General features: G+C 33.9%; 1 long non-coding RNA gene across 1 annotated transcript; it reads right to left on the bottom strand.

Moving 5' to 3' along the window:
- Positions 1 to 16663: 16663 nt before the first annotated feature.
- On the bottom strand, positions 16664 to 17387 carry LOC142241599 (uncharacterized). The gene is made up of 3 exons (XR_012723718.1): positions 17180 to 17387; positions 16931 to 17118; positions 16664 to 16835 (listed from the first exon to the last, which is right to left on the bottom strand). It is a non-coding gene; the product is annotated as an uncharacterized LOC142241599 (long non-coding RNA).
- Positions 17388 to 19228: the final 1841 nt, after the last annotated feature.

The following is a 19228-nucleotide window of genomic DNA, read 5'->3' as shown; positions in this document are numbered from 1 at the left end:
TAGCAAAACAAAGACCTCATTCCAAGTTCTTGTTCCTGTTTTCAATTTATACAACCAACCAAAAGAAAATGTTCAAAATGACAGTTTTTTTTTGGTAAATCCATATACACAGCAACTAAGCAGACCACTCAACAACCTAAGATAAATCAGTAGAAGAGATCCTTTAGATATGCCTTTTATGTGTTAAATTTTGAAAATAACACAAATTGGAAATTGATTGTGATCAGTGTTGGATGGATATGGGGCTTCTCTTGGCAATGTTTGCACATTCAAAAGTTATGAACTGCTCTGTTTTGCGTTTTCTTTTGTTGTTTCAAATTTTGGAGATATAAAAAAAGGTTTGATTTTTTTTATTTTCGCATTTTTTGGATCAGAGCGCCAAGTCATGGAATTACTTCCAGCTCTAAGGCAAGGAAGTGCTTTCATAGCAGAAGAGGCTTTCATGGCCTAAGACTTGAGTATGTCCTCCAACTGGTTTTGTGGAGTATTTCTGATTTTTTACTTGTTGGCTGTTGTGTTTTTTCTTCTACTGTATTTTGGAAGGTGACCAATGATCATACGCCTGTTTCAAGACAAATTGTGTGATTTATGGTGGCATTCGCCTGTATTGTTTGGAAAAAAATAATACAGGTCTAAATTTTCTCATCCAAGTCTTTTTGTGAACTGGCATTGTACATTAAACTCAATAAGGTTAGTTTAATTGAATCAGAGTGGTAGCATTTGTGGCTGGGTATAAACTTGGAATGGGATAATCATATTATGCTTGTTGTACTTATTTAATAGGTTTTTGGGTTGGATAAATGTGGCGTGTTGTTACCAACAAGCTTATCCCAGTTTTCTTATCCTGCGATTAGTAGTAAAATTTTTATATTAGTAGTAAAATTTAACTGGAGGTAGTAACATTTTTGTATACTATCGGCAAATAATAACTAGAGATTGAGAAATCGGCCGTTAGATTATCTAGTCCATTGCAGCGTTGTCAATTTAGCCTTTTTAACGCTAGATCTGGCCTTTTTTTCATGACGCTTCTAGCGGTTTTTAGTCATTTTAATTTCCTGTTGAAATATGATAAAAACTGAGTTTTTATTTAATCCTTGCTGCCAGAATAAGGTAGTAGTAAATACTAGAGGTCTGCACAATTCCATTTGTAAATGCAGAGTACACGTGTACTTGCTACATGAGTACATCTATTTGAGAGATTCGCAAAACAATTGGTACACATTTTGATGAACACCAAAAGCCACGAGTAACTTCTTGTTGCTACTCTGATGACTTCACTACCAACAAACACATATTCCTCTTTCTCTCTTATTGAAGTGTACTCAGAGTGATCACGTCGAGTATGTTGCGAGAACAAAACTTCATAGAGTACTACATGTACCACATGCAGTTTCAGAAATACAAAAAAACAGTTAGTCTCCATAATATATGTTTTGGTTTGTTATAAAGAGGGGCAAACGTTAAGGTAAGTGTGTGACATACATAAATATATGAAATATGTGATATACATACATATCTATGATTAAGAATAATGGAAAGTTTTGCTTCGCACATACTGAGAAATACTTGTGGTACCACGTGAAGTGAAGAGAATCCATGTTGTACTTTTTCTCAAGTACTTACATTTTTATTGTTCCTTTTTTTCGGAACACATATTGTTTCGGATAAGTACTTGGTGGTATTTGACAAGCAAGTGTTCTCTTCACTTCACTACTTGCGCTCTGAGAGAAAGACAGAGTATGTACTATATTCGACAGCGAATTGCATACATGCAGTGAAAAGTTATTCGATGCAGACCTCTAGTAAATACACTATAATCTAACCAACAAATTCGCCCAATCACTTTGTTACTGTAGATTTGATGACTCGTCTATGGTGTGAAGGCTGACCTGTATTATTAGGGCTGTTTTCTTTCAGCACTGGATAACCTAAGCCGTGAAGGACTAAAAGAAAACAGAGTACTCGTTTATCCAGGACATCTCCAACACTGTCATCAGCTGTTTAAAAACAATCACAGAAAAGAAGTAAAATCTTGCATTTATCTTGTTTTTCGATAAATTAATCACAATAAATTGCTATTGTGAATCGTAGAAGCGTCACTTTATCAAAATACAATCTGGCAACATCGGCGCGACTTGCACCGATGAGATGTTCTGGATAGAACACCAGCGCAACGATGTTCTGGATAGCCCATACAAATGTTGCATCCACTGCTAAAAGAAAACAACCCTATTATAAGTTTGCAAGTTTGTGAGTCCTTAGGTCTATGATACTTTTTTTAGCTGTATCTACATTTAGAAACCAAAATGTTATCTTGTGTGTGTTAGAGCTCGACTCAAGCCGTTTTTCGAGTTCGAAATGTCTGTATTTGTAAAAACCTTACAGTGTGAACAAACGCTGAGAGTTGTTGGTTATAAGTAAAAAAATCGATAAATGTGTAATCGATCGTATTAAAAAGCTGCAGTACCGATTACATTGTCGAACATAAACGAAATTATGAGCCGTCCAGACTGTAAGTTTTTTCCGGACGGAATGTCTGTGTTTGTAAAGAATCTTACAGTGTGGCCGAACGCTTAGAATTGTCGGACGCAATAAAATATAGCTAAATGTGTTATCGATGCCATTAACAAGCTGCAATATCGATTATGTCTTCGGACATAACTTATAGTGTAGCCAATATATGGGATATGTTCGACAGGAGCACTGTCGTCCGGATAAACTTATAGTCTGGACGGAGCATTATACTGATACTATGAACGGCGCCTAAATTGTAGTTGAATTTTCTAAGTGTCAGGCCGGGATATTTCATTTGACATTTTGCATAAGCTTCGGTCAGAATCGTTTTATCATTTCTTCAGTATCTTAATTTTGACATAAATTAAGCAAATTATATCGTAATAGCTTCAAACGAATTAAATTATTATAAAAATTCCAAAAAATCTACATATGATTATTTTTTCTTCACAAGTGTTATTTTTAGCTTAAGAGTAACTAATTGGATCTACATTTCATATAACCAGTTATTAACTAATTTGTATAAATATTAAAATGGATGGGTAAGAAATCCAGATTAATAATTCAAAATAAATTTTAAAATTAGTAGTTAACAAGTGAGAATAATTCTTTCTCATTTGTAAGCGGGAAAAGAAGAGGTACTAAAACCAATTTAATTTTATTTTATTACATTACTTATTATTATTATGTTGTTTCACAAACATTTCTTTTAAAGCGCATCTCGGAATCCCCCATCAATTTGTTTCCACTTCAGATGCACTACTTTTGGACAAGTCCACAAACATTTCTTTTAATGCGCATCCCGGGATCCCCTATCGATTTTTTCCACTAGTACGGAATTAGGCCGTTTTAAAATTTTTCAATTTGTAAAAATTAGATAATAAGAAAATAAAAGTGTAACAAAAAATACTGATAAAAATAAAAAGTGAAATTGGAAAAAATTTCTTTTTATTTTAATTTCTTCATCCAAATGAACTTCCAAGGCACAATTTCTAAAACAATGCAAAGAATCCAAAAATGGAGTACTTACAAGCCCATGTAAAATTCATTGGAGACGATCCAAGTTTACACAACTTCCGGATCACGAATTGGGGATCCTAACTACTTTTTTGGAAGCTCTTTTTTGCTGGGAATATAAGGGTTAAAGTGGTCCAAATAGATCTTAAACCTGACTCTGTATAAGTCTAAAATTAAGGATCGGAATAGTCCGCAAGACAATATTTTTAAGATTTAAGATTCGTTAAATTTATCGTTCAATTTTTCGTCATATTTTAAATTTAAACTTCCATAATAGTACTGTTTAAGCCGATTATCTTGAGGGTGTATGTTTCATAATCGAGATGGTTTGTAAAAATCCATAATTTATGCCCTGTTCCTGCACGCTCACAAAAAATCGCTTCTGTAACATATACTCCCAAACATATTTTGCTTCAAGCATATACATTTTTGGGTATTGCCCAAACATTTATATGTTTGATCTATTCCAATATATACTATGTTTGAAAGCATATTGGTCTAAACAATATATGTTTGGGTAGTCTAAGTTCCAAACATTTTGTATTTTTGCATCCAAATTCAATAATGTTGTCTTCTAAAAAACAATATGTTATTATGTGAACATATAATATGTTTGGAAGCATTTTGCACCCAAAAATATTATATGCTTAAAAAAATTCTCCCAAACAATATTGTGCTCAAAATTTTATTTATTTATTTATATATTTACAATCATAATGAATTATGAAAATAAACAGGTAATATAGGTGGTAACAACATAGGTTTTCGACCTGAATGCTCAAAATTTTGTTTCTGCCCAATTGTATATTCCCCGACATCTTTCTCACTTCCACGAGATTTTTTAGTTCTTAGCACCTTTTTCTGTAATACAAACATTGTAGAAGAAATTATTCAATTGTATGATTTTTTTTATTTTAATTTTACCTTTTGCCGGACGGGGATTCGAACAGCGGACCACACAGTTTGTAAGGATCATAGAAGTAGCTGATCAATTGCCCAAGGAAAAATAAAATGTTAATTTTGTAATAACAAGCAACAACCACCAACTTAATTCAATATCGCTCCCTCTTAAATAGCGCTCCAAGCTACTAAACACATATATGTTTATAGGCTATTTCTAAATTAATATATGTTTGCATCCAAGCATATTATATTTACAAACATTTTATGTCCCAAACATAATATGTTCTAACATATTAACATATATGTCCCAAACATGTTATGCTAGTTTATGAACATTATATGCTTGCACTCAAAAATATTGTGTTTAAAAATTTGTGTTCCAAACATATAATGTTTATAGCCAAACATATGAAAAACAGTCTTTTTCATCCGTGTGTATATCGAACGAAAACCCATTCGAAAGAAAGGCAGTCACGCGAATTCGAATGAAATTGGGTATTTCTATTTTTGAAAGTTGGTATCGTTTATATGAGAATACATCGATTATGCCGGAAAATTCCTTCAAATGTAAAAATGTTTTTACTATTTTCTTGACATATATTGTATACACCCTCAACAAAAAAAAAATCGCTTCTGTAACATATACCCCAAACACATTTTGCTTCAAGCATATATATTTTCAGGATTGGTCCAAACAAAATATTCTTTGTATTGTTCAAACATATTATGCTTCACCTTAGGACAGACACTGGTAGAAAAAAAAATTAATGAAATTTTCTCTGTGTGAATATATTTTTAAGACGTCAATTGGTTACTTCCATTATTTTACTTGCAGCATACTCTCTAGGTCTCTCTTTCTAAACACATATATGTTTATAGGCTTTTTCTAAATTAATTTGCATTTAAGTATATTATATTTACAAACATTTTATGTCTCAAACATAATATGTTCTAACATATTAATATATATGTCCTAAACATGCTATGCTAGTTTATGAACATTATATGCTTGCACATAAAAATATTGTGTTAAAAAATTTGAGTTCCAAACATATAATTTTTATATCCAAACATATGAAAAACAGATTTTTTCGTCCGAGTATGTTCGTTTATTACTCGACAAGAAATATGAAGTGACTTGCCTTTCGAAATCGTTTGGAATACAAAAGAAACCTTTCGTTCGATACACAGGAACCGGGCACTACTATAGAGCCGATATTAACAGAGTTTCCACATTTTCATATCTGTAGGAAGAATTGTTATATAGTTGTTCATGTGAGTATTTAATATTCAGTTCTTCCGAATTTATGCCATTTAAATACACATAACAACATGGGTTTTCGACCTGAATGCTCAAAATTTTGTTTCTGCCCAATTGTATATTCCCCGACATCTTTCTCACTTCCACGAGATTTTTTAGTTCTTAGCACCTTTTTCTGTAATACAAACATTGTAGAAGAAATTATTCAATTGTATGATTTTTTTTATTTTAATTTTACCTTTTGCCGGACGGGGATTCGAACAGCGGACCACACAGTTTGTAAGGATCATAGAAGTAGCTGATCAATTGCCCAAGGAAAAATAAAATGTTAATTTTGTAATAACAAGCAACAACCACCAACTTAATTCAATATCGCTCCCTCTTAAATAGCGCTCCAAGCTACTAAACACATATATGTTTATAGGCTATTTCTAAATTAATATATGTTTGCATCCAAGCATATTATATTTACAAACATTTTATGTCCCAAACATAATATGTTCTAACATATTAACATATATGTCCCAAACATGTTATGCTAGTTTATGAACATTATATGCTTGCACTCAAAAATATTGTGTTTAAAAATTTGTGTTCCAAACATATAATGTTTATAGCCAAACATATGAAAAACAGTCTTTTTCATCCGTGTGTATATCGAACGAAAACCCATTCGAAAGAAAGGCAGTCACGCGAATTCGAATGAAATTGGGTATTTCTATTTTTGAAAGTTGGTATCGTTTATATGAGAATACATCGATTATGCCGGAAAATTCCTTCAAATGTAAAAATGTTTTTACTATTTTCTTGACATATATTGTATACACCCTCAACAAAAAAAAAATCGCTTCTGTAACATATACCCCAAACACATTTTGCTTCAAGCATATATATTTTCAGGATTGGTCCAAACAAAATATTCTTTGTATTGTTCAAACATATTATGCTTCACCTTAGGACAGACACTGGTAGAAAAAAAAAATTAATGAAATTTTCTCTGTGTGAATATATTTTTAAGACGTCAATTGGTTACTTCCATTATTTTACTTGCAGCATACTCTCTAGGTCTCTCTTTCTAAACACATATATGTTTATAGGCTTTTTCTAAATTAATTTGCATTTAAGTATATTATATTTACAAACATTTTATGTCTCAAACATAATATGTTCTAACATATTAATATATATGTCCTAAACATGCTATGCTAGTTTATGAACATTATATGCTTGCACATAAAAATATTGTGTTAAAAAATTTGAGTTCCAAACATATAATTTTTATATCCAAACATATGAAAAACAGATTTTTTCGTCCGAGTATGTTCGTTTATTACTCGACAAGAAATATGAAGTGACTTGCCTTTCGAAATCGTTTGGAATACAAAAGAAACCTTTCGTTCGATACACAGGAACCGGGCACTACTATAGAGCCGATATTAACAGAGTTTCCACATTTTCATATCTGTAGGAAGAATTGTTATATAGTTGTTCATGTGAGTATTTAATATTCAGTTCTTCCGAATTTATGCCATTTAAATACACATAGAAAAACAAAACGTTTGGAAAACGGATATAGAAAACGTTCTTTTGTTACAGTTTTTGAAATTCTTCGAAAATTTTAAACTTTTATTACAAAGCAAAATTTTTTTTGTTACAAAATTTCTATTTTTGCATACTTTTTATTCCTAAATTAAAGTTCAATTCGTTTATATCAAGCACTGTTTTTGTTCAGGATTCATGTCTTAAATAATCCAAGTTTTGAGGTTTTGTAGTAAATGTTTAATATACCTCCATGTACCGATATTCGGAATCGCAAAAATTTCGTTTGGTTATATTTTATTGGCTCTAGCGATATTTGTGGATAGTGTGTTATAGAGTGATCAAAAAACAGGGTTTTTTGGAAGTCGGTTGTTTGGATGATTGAAACAAATAACGGCATAACCGGTTCAACCGGTTTTCATAAAAGCACGAAAATTTGAAAGGGAAATTTAATTTTATTGTCACAAAACAATCAACGGATAAAATTATTCGATAATTTATTAAAAGTTGGACCCATTTTTTTTAATTTTGAATCTATTTGGAAGCGTTTCCATTGCAGTTTATTAAAATACCCAAATGTATTTGCCTAAATTTAAATGGGTAATTTTACGTTGGAAAAATAAAACCGAAAGCCGGTGGTTGAGGCCTTGAGAACACCGGTTCCACCGGTCCACCGAAAATGTGATTTTCACGAAAACCGAGTATCAGTGTAAAAAGATAAACCGATCCACCGCTTTGGATTACTCTAATGTGTTCGCTTTCAAAATGTATGGTCCGTGGTTTGATTCTCCAATAGGTCAAAAAATAAAATTTGGAAAATACAAAATAAAGTGCTGAAAACTAAATGAACCAGGCGTGGAAGTGAGAAAGAAGGAACTTTGACGAAGAAAGATGGCATTAGTAGACAGAAAATTCAAAACAATATTTTGCATTTTTTTTACAGCGAACGGCAAATGGTAAACGTTAATTTGTCTAACATTTTGTTAGGCAATTCAAAGCATTTAGGAGGCCTATTTAGTGAATTACAATACGCAAAAAATAATTCTTTACTCCCAAACGAAATTTTAGACAAACAAAGTTCGTTTCTCATTTGCTTTTCGCTGTAAGGAAGTATATTTGGACGAAAACGTTAATTTTTTTTCCATGATGTAAAAACAATTTCATAAAGACTAACTCAAAAAAAAAACATTGTTTTCTTGCTAATTGCATTTTCCCTCACATCTTTCTCACATCCCCGAGGTTTTTTAGTTCTTAACACCTTTTCCTGTAATACCAACAATGTAGAAGAAATTATACAATTTTATAAATTTGTAATTTTTGTTTACCTTTCGCCTGGACGGAGAATCGAACCGCGGACCATGCACTTTGTAAGCCAACACACTAACCACTGAGCTATGTACCTGTTATGGTCATCAATAGATAATTATCCATATAAGTTATATTTATATAGCATAGCTTGCGGCGCCCACGAACCGAATAAACAAAGTTTATTTAACAGAAACAAACATTTAGTTTGGCATCGTGGATCAGTGGTTGCTACGTCCGACTTGCATGCCAAGGGTCGTGGGTTCGATCCCTGCTTCGATAAAAGTTTTTTTTTTTTAACATATATTCCAGATATGTTCGGAAGATTCCGAAAAAATGTTCAACATTACATTGTACTATATTAAATTTTGAACTGTAAAATGTGTCTTAGTAAAGACCTAAAGTCACGAAATGGACTGTGTTGTTGTTTCAAAAATAACTCTTTTTATTGAAAAAATAAAAATTTTGTAACAAACGAATTTTTTTTGGTGATAAAAGTTTAAAATTTTCGAAGCAATTCAAAAAACTCTAACAAAAGAAAAACGTTTTCGGTACACGTTTTCCAAACGTTTTTTTTCTTTGCGTGAATGAACTACTCTAAGGGATATTACAAACTTATATGAAAATATAAATATCAAATTAAATAAAACTAATTTAAATTGAATAAGATTATTATTCAATTTAATGATTTAATCTAAATATTCCGCTTCTTTTCTCTACTGCATATCTTTATTCAAATTTGAATAGAAAACATTTATGTGCAGATTAATAGATAAGAAATTCCGTGAGTGAATAGGGCAAACACGCGTTCAAATAATTATTCAAAATTTGCATAATTAAGTCAATTATTTTCAAACCAATATCGAGCGAATAAAATATTTAAAGCTTATCTCTAAGATTAGACGAATATAGAAATGTTAATTTCTAAGTCTCCGAGGCAAATAGAGCTACACCAGCTACATAAATATTATCAAAAAAAAAAAAAAAAAAAAATACGAACAATAATTTGGTTGAGCCGAATCTTATATACACTTCACAAGGGCACGTTTGGAACGGGTTAACTATAATATTGACTTTAAAAAATTTTTAAAAATTCGCAATGTTTCTAGAATGAAATAGAATTTTTTCGACAAAATTTGAATAGTTCGTACCATTTTATTGTTTCTTACTCTGTTTTTAACCTATTTAAAAAAAAGTTAAAATTACCCATTAACAAGTATATACATTAGCGTAGATAGACAATTTTCCTAGGGGGGGGCTATAGCCCCCCTAGCTAAAAATTTATAGACTGAACTTATAGGTTCAATTAATGCATATATCATCTGTGATGCGCATTTAGACTGATTGTCGGTACGAAGTACACATAGTGTACCGTAGTACATGTAATGATATAATGGCATTATTTATTAGCCTATCATTACCGGTTATTTTTATGGTGTATGGAAACGTGAAAATGTTGTCCAAAATGGTTGGGAAGACAGCTGTTTCGGATTTCCACATCCTCATCAGTTCCCTTTATTGGACGATCTACTGATCTCAATTATTAGACTATGTTGGTAAGTCATTCTTCTATTGTAAAGAACTAGCTTAAGCAAATCCAACATGTCCAAAAAAGAAATGCAGTAGAAAACATTTTCACCTTCCAATTACACCACTCCAGTATGTTGCCGTCGGCAACTGATTTACTGGAGATTGAATGCCATGCAATGACATTCGATGGCCGTATGCTGCCTGTTTCCACTGTTTTTGTTGTTTTCGTTCAGTCGTTTTGTTTTTAAATGCATATATCATCTGTGATGCGCATTTAGACTGATTGTCGGTACGAAGTACACATAGTGTACCGTAGTACATGTAATGATATAATGGCATTATTTATTAGCCTATCATTACCGGTTATTTTTATGGTGTATGGAAACGTGAAAATGTTGTCCAAAATGGTTGGGAAGACAGCTGTTTCGGATTTCCACATCCTCATCAGTTCCCTTTATTGGACGATCTACTGATCTCAATTATTAGACTATGTTGGTAAGTCATTCTTCTATTGTAAAGAACTAGCTTAAGCAAATCCAACATGTCCAAAAAAAGAAATGCAGTAGAAAACATTTTCACCTTCCAATTACACCACTCCAGTATGTTGCCGTCGGCAACTGATTTACTGGAGATTGAATGCCATGCAATGACATTCGATGGCCGTATGCTGCCTGTTTCCACTGTTTTTGTTGTTTTCGTTCAGTCGTTTTGTTTTTAAATGCATATATCATCTGTGATGCGCATTTAGACTGATTGTCGGTACGAAGTACACATAGTGTACCGTAGTACATGTAATGATATAATGGCATTATTTATTAGCCTATCATTACCGGTTATTTTTATGGTGTATGGAAACGTGAAAATGTTGTCCAAAATGGTTGGGAAGACAGCTGTTTCGGATTTCCACATCCTCATCAGTTCCCTTTATTGGACGATCTACTGATCTCAATTATTAGACTATGTTGGTAAGTCATTCTTCTATTGTAAAGAACTAGCTTAAGCAAATCCAACATGTCCAAAAAAAGAAATGCAGTAGAAAACATTTTCACCTTCCAATTACACCACTCCAGTATGTTGCCGTCGGCAACTGATTTACTGGAGATTGAATGCCATGCAGAGAATGAAGCCGCCGAGTCGCGCCGCCGATTTTAGCCGTCGCCGACCCGTTTTTAGCAGTCGACGCCGCCGCCGAATATGTCGACTCATCTCGACTCAAATTTAGCCGCCAATTAATCTAAAATATTGATTTATATCAGAAAAATTTAATAATATTTGTTATAGTTTTTGCCAAAATTTGAACTTTCCACCTGCAATGAATTAGTATCAAGTTGCTATAATAGTTTTACAAAAATTCAGCTCAAAAAATTTGAATGAAATGTAAATTTGATTGTAGGATTGGTTGTACAACTAATCTCATAACAATTCGGAAAACTTCAAATTGATTTTATAATAGATAATTTTGCGCCGCCGAATAGATAATTTTTTATCGGCTTAGCCGTCAAGCCGCCGCCGCCGGAGGCAAATATTTAGTGTCAGCCGCCGCCGACAAAAATGGGTCGGCTTCATTCTCTGATGCCATGCAATGACATTCGATGGCCGTATGCTGCCTGTTTCCACTGTTTTTGTTGTTTTCGTTCAGTCGTTTTGTTTTTAAATGCATATATCATCTGTGATGCGCATTTAGACTGATTGTCGGTACGAAGTACACATAGTGTACCGTAGTACATGTAATGATATAATGGCATTATTTATTAGCCTATCATTACCGGTTATTTTTATGGTGTATGGAAACTGTCTTCCCAACCATTTTGGACAACATTTTCACGTTTCCATACACCATAAAAATAACCGGTAATGATAGGCTAATAAATAATGCCATTATATCATTACATGTACTACGGTACACTATGTGTACTTCGTACCTACAATCAGTCTAAATGCGCATCACAGATGATATATGCATTTAAAAACAAAACGACTGAACGAAAACAACAAAAACAGTGGAAACAGGCAGCATACGGCCATCGAATGTCATTGCATGGCATTCAATCTCCAGTAAATCAGTTGCCGACGGCAACATACTGGAGTGGTGTAATTGGAAGGTGAAAATGTTTTCTACTGCATTCTTTTTTTGGACATGTTGGATTTGCTTAAGCTAGTTCTTTACAATAGAAGAATGACTTACCAACATAGTCTAATAATTGAGATCAGTAGATCGTCCAATAAAGGGAACTGATGAGGATGTGGAAATCCGAAACAGCTGTCTTCCCAACCATTTTGGACAACATTTTCACGTTTCCATACACCATAAAAATAACCGGTAATGATAGGCTAATAAATAATGCCATTATATCATTACATGTACTACGGTACACTATGTGTACTTCGTACCGACAATCAGTCTAAATGCGCATCACAGATGATATATGCATTTAAAAACAAAACGACTGAACGAAAACAACAAAAACAGTGGAAACAGGCAGCATACGGCCATCGAATGTCATTGCATGGCATTCAATCTCCAGTAAATCAGTTGCCGACGGCAACATACTGGAGTGGTGTAATTGGAAGGTGAAAATGTTTTCTACTGCATTTCTTTTTTTGGACATGTTGGATTTGCTTAAGCTAGTTCTTTACAATAGAAGAATGACTTACCAACATAGTCTAATAATTGAGATCAGTAGATCGTCCAATAAAGGGAACTGATGAGGATGTGGAAATCCGAAACAGCTGTCTTCCCAACCATTTTGGACAACATTTTCACGTTTCCATACACCATAAAAATAACCGGTAATGATAGGCTAATAAATAATGCCATTATATCATTACATGTACTACGGTACACTATGTGTACTTCGTACCGACAATCAGTCTAAATGCGCATCACAGATGATATATGCATTTAAAAACAAAACGACTGAACGAAAACAACAAAAACGGTTCAATTAATGTTTTATTTCATAAAATTGAATAAAAAATTAGACATCAAAATAACTCGACAATTAATTTATGATAAGCAACTAAAAGTAGTTCCACACTTTTCCCAGCAAAAAAAATGTGAGTTGTTCTAAAGGCACAACTTTAAAAGTACTTCCAAAAATGTCCTCAATTATTTTAACTACATATTTTACTTACTTTCATATTTTAATGTGTAATTTTTTGTTTTCTTTTTTTTCAAATAGTTAAAAAGAGTAAGAATAAATAAATTGGTACAAATTATTCAAACTTTGCCACAAAACTGATAAATCCATGATAGAAAAATCGAAATTTTGGAAATTATTCGAGGAAAAACGTTTCAAACAAGCGTCAGAATGCATTAAAAATTATAAAAACAATATAAAAATTATTTATTTGGGAAAATATCACAAAACTTTTTAATTCACATTCAAAACACTGAATTCGGATATCACCTTAAGAAGTGATGCAAATGCAGTGCAACGGCTGTTGAAATGGTGGACATTTGTCCTATGACAAGCTCATATTACATTCATTGCTTCTCCGCCAATTTTGCACCACTTTTAGACCCAAAAAGAACATTTTCACTACTTTTTTGGCAACGCTTTTTTACAGCATTATTAAGATATTCATTTATGAAACTAAATCAATCATAAGTTCAACCACAGCTTTATTTCATAAATATCTGACTTCAAACATTGCCATCGGCAACTGCTACCACAAACCAAGTAATTCGATTGTTCATGAAAGTCTTTAGCGGAACTTTGTGCGATTGTATATACTTGTTTAATTTTTATAAAAATTAAAAAAACTATTGACATTTATTGAAATCATAAATAGAGTTTCAAATTCTGGGGGGGGGCTAAAATTTTTCTGGGGGGGTCTAAGCCCCCTCCCAGAGGCCTTCCTACGCTTATGAGTATATACAGCAGTAAGTTCGGCTAGGCCGTATCCTTAATACCCACCAAAATCAAATATTATATTTTCCTTTGAAAATTCAAGGGGTGGGGGGCGGGGGGGGTTTGATGACAGATTTTCTTCGAAGATAAATTTAAAGATTTTTGCTATGAAGACTAGATCAGATTCTGGATTTGTAGGAACCATTTTTGTTTGAGTGTTAGAGGAATCACAAACACGTGTAAGTGTGCAAGAAAATGATGAAATAACGCCTTGATTTAAAATCTTAAATCTGTACATTTTTACCCCCATTATTTAAATGATTGCGAGAAGTAAAATCTGGAAATTTTACATTAAGCTTCAAGCAATTTTATGATCACTGCGCCTTCTATACCCTCAGGATGTGAAATCAGACTATATCGAGGCCATATCAAATGGACCCATAAAAACTAAATCCGATACACGTTTTTGTGGCTCTAAAATACCGGTATATTTAAAAGTTCAGGCAAATCGGTTTCTAGAAATCCCAGGAGTTTAATCGGGAAATCGGCCTTATGGGGGCTATGCCAAAAACATGGACGGATACACACAACTTTCAGCATATCTAATTCTAGTTCTAGAACCTATTTATGCTCCTAAAAAACCTATAGATTTTCAATTTCAGGCAAATTGGAATCCCGGTTTCTAGAATCCCAAAAACTAAAATCGGGAGATCGGTCTATATGGGGGCTGTAGTAAAACATGGACCGTTACTCACAAAATACCTCTAGATTTCTCATTTGAGGCAAATTGGTCAAAAACGATAGTTTCTACAAGCCAAAAAAGTAAAATCAACAGATCGTTCTATATAGGGGATATACCAAAACATGGACCAATACACGCCATTTTCGGCACGCGTATTTGTGGTCCCACAATACCTCTAGATTTCCAATTTCAGACAAATTGGATAAAAACTACTGATTACGAGTATACGAGTAGAAGCCCAAGAAGTAAAATCGGGAGATCGGTCTATATGGGGGCTATATTAAAACATGGACCGATACTCGCCGTTTTCGGCACATCTTCCCAGCAAAAAAAGCGCCTCCAAAAAAGTAGTGAATATGTTTCGGATCCAGAAGTAGTGCAAATTTGGCGCAGAAGCGATGAATTTAACATGGGATTGTCATAAGGGTTGGCCTGTCGCAAACAGTGTCTTTTGCGACATACGTTTACGACGGTATAATACGTATGTAGCAAAAGTCGTAAACCTAGTGTAGAAAACCTAATTTGAAATTAAAGAAATTGTGAATATTTTTTAATTTAATTTAGTTAAGCTCCCCGATAAAAGGTATGCAAAAAATGCTTTATATTGTATTTATTCAAAACTCTACTAGATTTACGTCTCCCATTCACAACTTCAAACCATTCTTGGTTTTCGTGGTCCATAATGTCCATCTAAGCTAATAAGCCAAAAAGTGATATTATAAAATTCTCTATTAACAGCACTTCATTTATGTAATGTATTTATGTTTTCCTTCCTTCCAGTTTCTGCAGTAATTTGTGAAAGGTTAACAATGAGCGAGTACCGACCGTCACGTTTACTGCACCATCGAGTAGTTTATAGTAATTTTGGCTTCGAGTTTCCAATTGAAATAAGTATATTCTCAAGTTTTTTAAGCTCGTTAATAATTTTACAAACATTCCTGAGAACTGAAACTTCTTCGCACGTATCATCATCTTGGGTTATCATTCGCTGCCTATCTGAAGGGTCTGAAGTATTTGGAGTTTGCGACGTTTGCTACTTTTTCTAAATTTACGACGTGTATGTGACGTTTACAACTTTGCGACAGCCGCAAACCTTAAAAAGTTGTATACAGACCATCTCTGGTTGTCATAGGACGGATGTCCACCATTTCAACAGCCGTTGCACTGAATTTGCATCACTTCTTACGGTGTGCTCCGAATTCAGTGTTTTGGATGTGAATTTAAAAATGTTGTAATATTTTGCAAAATAAATACTTTTTATAATTTTTTAATGATTTTTAATGCTTTCTAACGCTTGACCTAAAATATTTTGAAAATTCGCAATATTTCTTGATTGTATTTAGGATTTTTTTCGTCAAAATTTAAATAATTTGTACAATTTTATTAATTCTTACTCTGTTTTTAACCTTTTTGAAACAAAAATGTTAAAATTACCCACTAAAAATAAGAAAAAATCGAGTTATAAAAAATGAATTAAAAGAACCCCCTGTCTAGTTAAAATAAAGAACATCTTTGGGAGTGCATCTTCTGGAAGTGCTTTTAAAGTTGTGCCGTTGGAAGAACTTCCAAATTTGTTGGTGGGTTTTTATGATCCCAAAATACCTGTAGATTTCCAATTTCGGGCAAATTGGATAAAAACTACCCCAAATCGGAAGGTCGGTTTATATGGGGACTATATCAAAACCTGGACCGATATAGCCCATTTTCGAACTGCCTGCAGACAAAAGACGAGTTGGTGCAAAATTTCAGCACGATTGATTTATTATTGAATACTGTAGCGTATTTAAACACATTAACACTCTAATTGGTAATCCCAACCAATAAAATTTCATTCGTTTGTTGAAACAACTAATTATTTTTTCGGACAACCTTATGAAATTAAGAAACCACCCTTGAATTAAGTTTAATTTATATTTAATTTTATTACATATTAATGTATTGATTATTAGCTAATAAAAAATCATCATCTGTAGAACATTTTTGAACTGGAACAGAAACTTCACAAAATAGCTAGTTGCGATGTTTGCAAACCAATCTGCATAATTTTCAGGCCCAAGGAGGTCCTCGGCCTATAAGAATTCTTCTAAACTTGTTATCTCCGATTTCATAAATCTTATTGGTGGACAGTTCTCAAAATATTTTGCTTTTAAAGCCTGAAAGAAAAAAATACCTAACGAAATTTTTGAGTTAATATCCAATTTGGCATGATCGTGGTCTGATGGCAAAATTTGTCTAAAAGTCCACGCCTTGCATGATTACATATACCATTCGGTTTGAGTCGCAGAAGTAAAGCCAATGTATCAGAAACACCTACAGAGCTTAGAACTGAATGGAATTGTTTCAGTTGCGATACTTATAATTACCGGATCGATTTTCAGCGTGACTCTGAATTCAGGCATGGATCATGAAATGTTGTCGTTACATCGGAAGTCGTCACATTTGTTGAGATATCCCTAGAGGGAAGAAGGTAAAGAGTGAGGAGTATTAATTTAATTTGATGTTTAAGTTACTTACCACTTAAGAATACAGCTACCCAATTTGAAAATATACAAAAAATCTCTCAGACTTGGCCACTCTGAAAACCGGCACCTACCAAACGTGGACGGTTTTCTAATTGGACACCTGCCAAATGTGGACAAAAGTTAGACGACCGTTTGTGTCTTCCATTCACTGTATATGTATAACTCACAGCAATCCTTTATGGACAGAATGTTCTCTAAATTGGACTAAACGTCATCAAAATATTGAATTAAAATTTAAATAATTTAAAGTTGATAATTAATTAGGCAAAACACAATATATTTGTTGCTATATATGTAAATAGATCGATACGGACCAATTTTGGCATGGTTGTTATCGGCCATACACTGGCGAAATGTATCAAATTTCAGCCAGATCGTATGAAATTTGCTTCTCTTTGAGGCTCCGCAAGCCAAATCTGAGGATCGTTTTATATGGGGGCTATATATAACAATGGACCAATGTGGACCAATTTTTGCATGGTTGTTAGAGACCAAATACCAACACCATGTACCAAATTTCAGCCGGATCGGATGAAATTTGCTTCTCTTTGAGGCTCCGTAAGTCAAATCTGGGGATTGGTTTATATGGGGGCTATATATAATTATGGACCGATGTGGACCTATTTCAGCCGGATCGGATGAAATTTGCTTCTCTTAGAGGCTCCGCAAGCCAAATGTGGGGATCGGTTTATATGGGGGTAATATATAACTATGGAACGATGTGGACCAATTTTGGATCGTTGATAAAGACCAAATACCAACACCATGTACCAAATTTCAGCCGGATCGGATGAAATTTGCTTCTCCTTGAAGCTCCGCAAGCCAAATCTGGGGATTGGTTTGTATGGGGCCTGTATATAATTATGGACCGATGTGGACCAATTTTTGCATGGTTGTTAGATACCAAATACCAACACCATGTACCAAATTTCAGCCGGATCGGATGAAATTTGCTTCTCTTTGAGGCTCCGTAAGGCAATTCTGGGGATTGGTTTATATGGAGGGCTATATATAATTATGGACTGATGTGGACCAATTTCAGCCGGATCGGGTGAAATTTGCTTCTCTTAGAGGCTCCGCAAGCCAAATCTTGGGGTCCGTTTATATGGGTGATCCAATATGGCCCATTTGCTATACCATCCGACCTACAACAATAACAACTACTTGTGCCAAGTTTCAAGTCGATAGCTTGTTTCGTTCGGAAGTTAGCGTGATTTCAACAGACGGACGGACATGCTTAGATGGACTCAGAATTTCACCACGACCCAGAATATAAAGGGTGATTTGTTAAGAGCTTGATAACTTTTTTAAAAAAAAAAACGCCTAAAATTTGCAAAATCTCATCGGTTCTTTATTTGAAACGTTAGATTGGTCCATGACATTTACTTTTTGAAGATAATTTCATTTAAATGTTGACCGCGGCTGCGTCTTAGGTGGTCCATTCGGAAAGTCCAATTTTGGGCAACTTTTTCGAGCATTTCGGCCGGAATAGCCCGAATTTCTTCGGAAATGTTGTCTTCCAAAGCTGGAATAGTTGCTGGCTTATTTCTGTAGACTTTAGACTTGACGTAGCCCCACAAAAAATAGTCTAAAGGCGTCAAATCGCATGATCTTGGTGGCCAACTTACCGGTCCATTTCTTGAGATGAATTGTTCTCCGAAGTTTTCCCTCAAAATGGCCATAGAATCGCGAGCTGTGTGGCATGTAGCGCCATCTTGTTGAAACCACATGTCAACCAAGTTCAGTTCTTCCATTTTTGGCAACAAAAAGTTTGTTAGCATCGAACGATAGCGATCGCCATTCACCGTAACGTTGCGTCCAACAGCATCTTTGAAAAAATACGGTCCAATGATTCCACCAGCGTACAAACCACACCAAACAGTGCATTTTTCGGGATGCATGGGCAGTTCTTGAACGGCTTCTGGTTGCTCTTCACTCCAAATGCGGCAATTTTGCTTATTTACGTAGCCATTCAACCAGAAATGAGCCTCATCGCTGAACAAAATTTGTCGATAAAAAACCGAACACTGATTTTGGTAAT

This window comes from Haematobia irritans, chromosome 5 (assembly GCF_050003625.1).
Source record: "Haematobia irritans isolate KBUSLIRL chromosome 5, ASM5000362v1, whole genome shotgun sequence".
NCBI lineage: Eukaryota > Metazoa > Arthropoda > Insecta > Diptera > Muscidae > Haematobia > Haematobia irritans.
The sequence above is the reverse complement of the archived record's forward strand: the minus strand, read 5'-3'. Positions and strand labels throughout refer to the sequence as shown.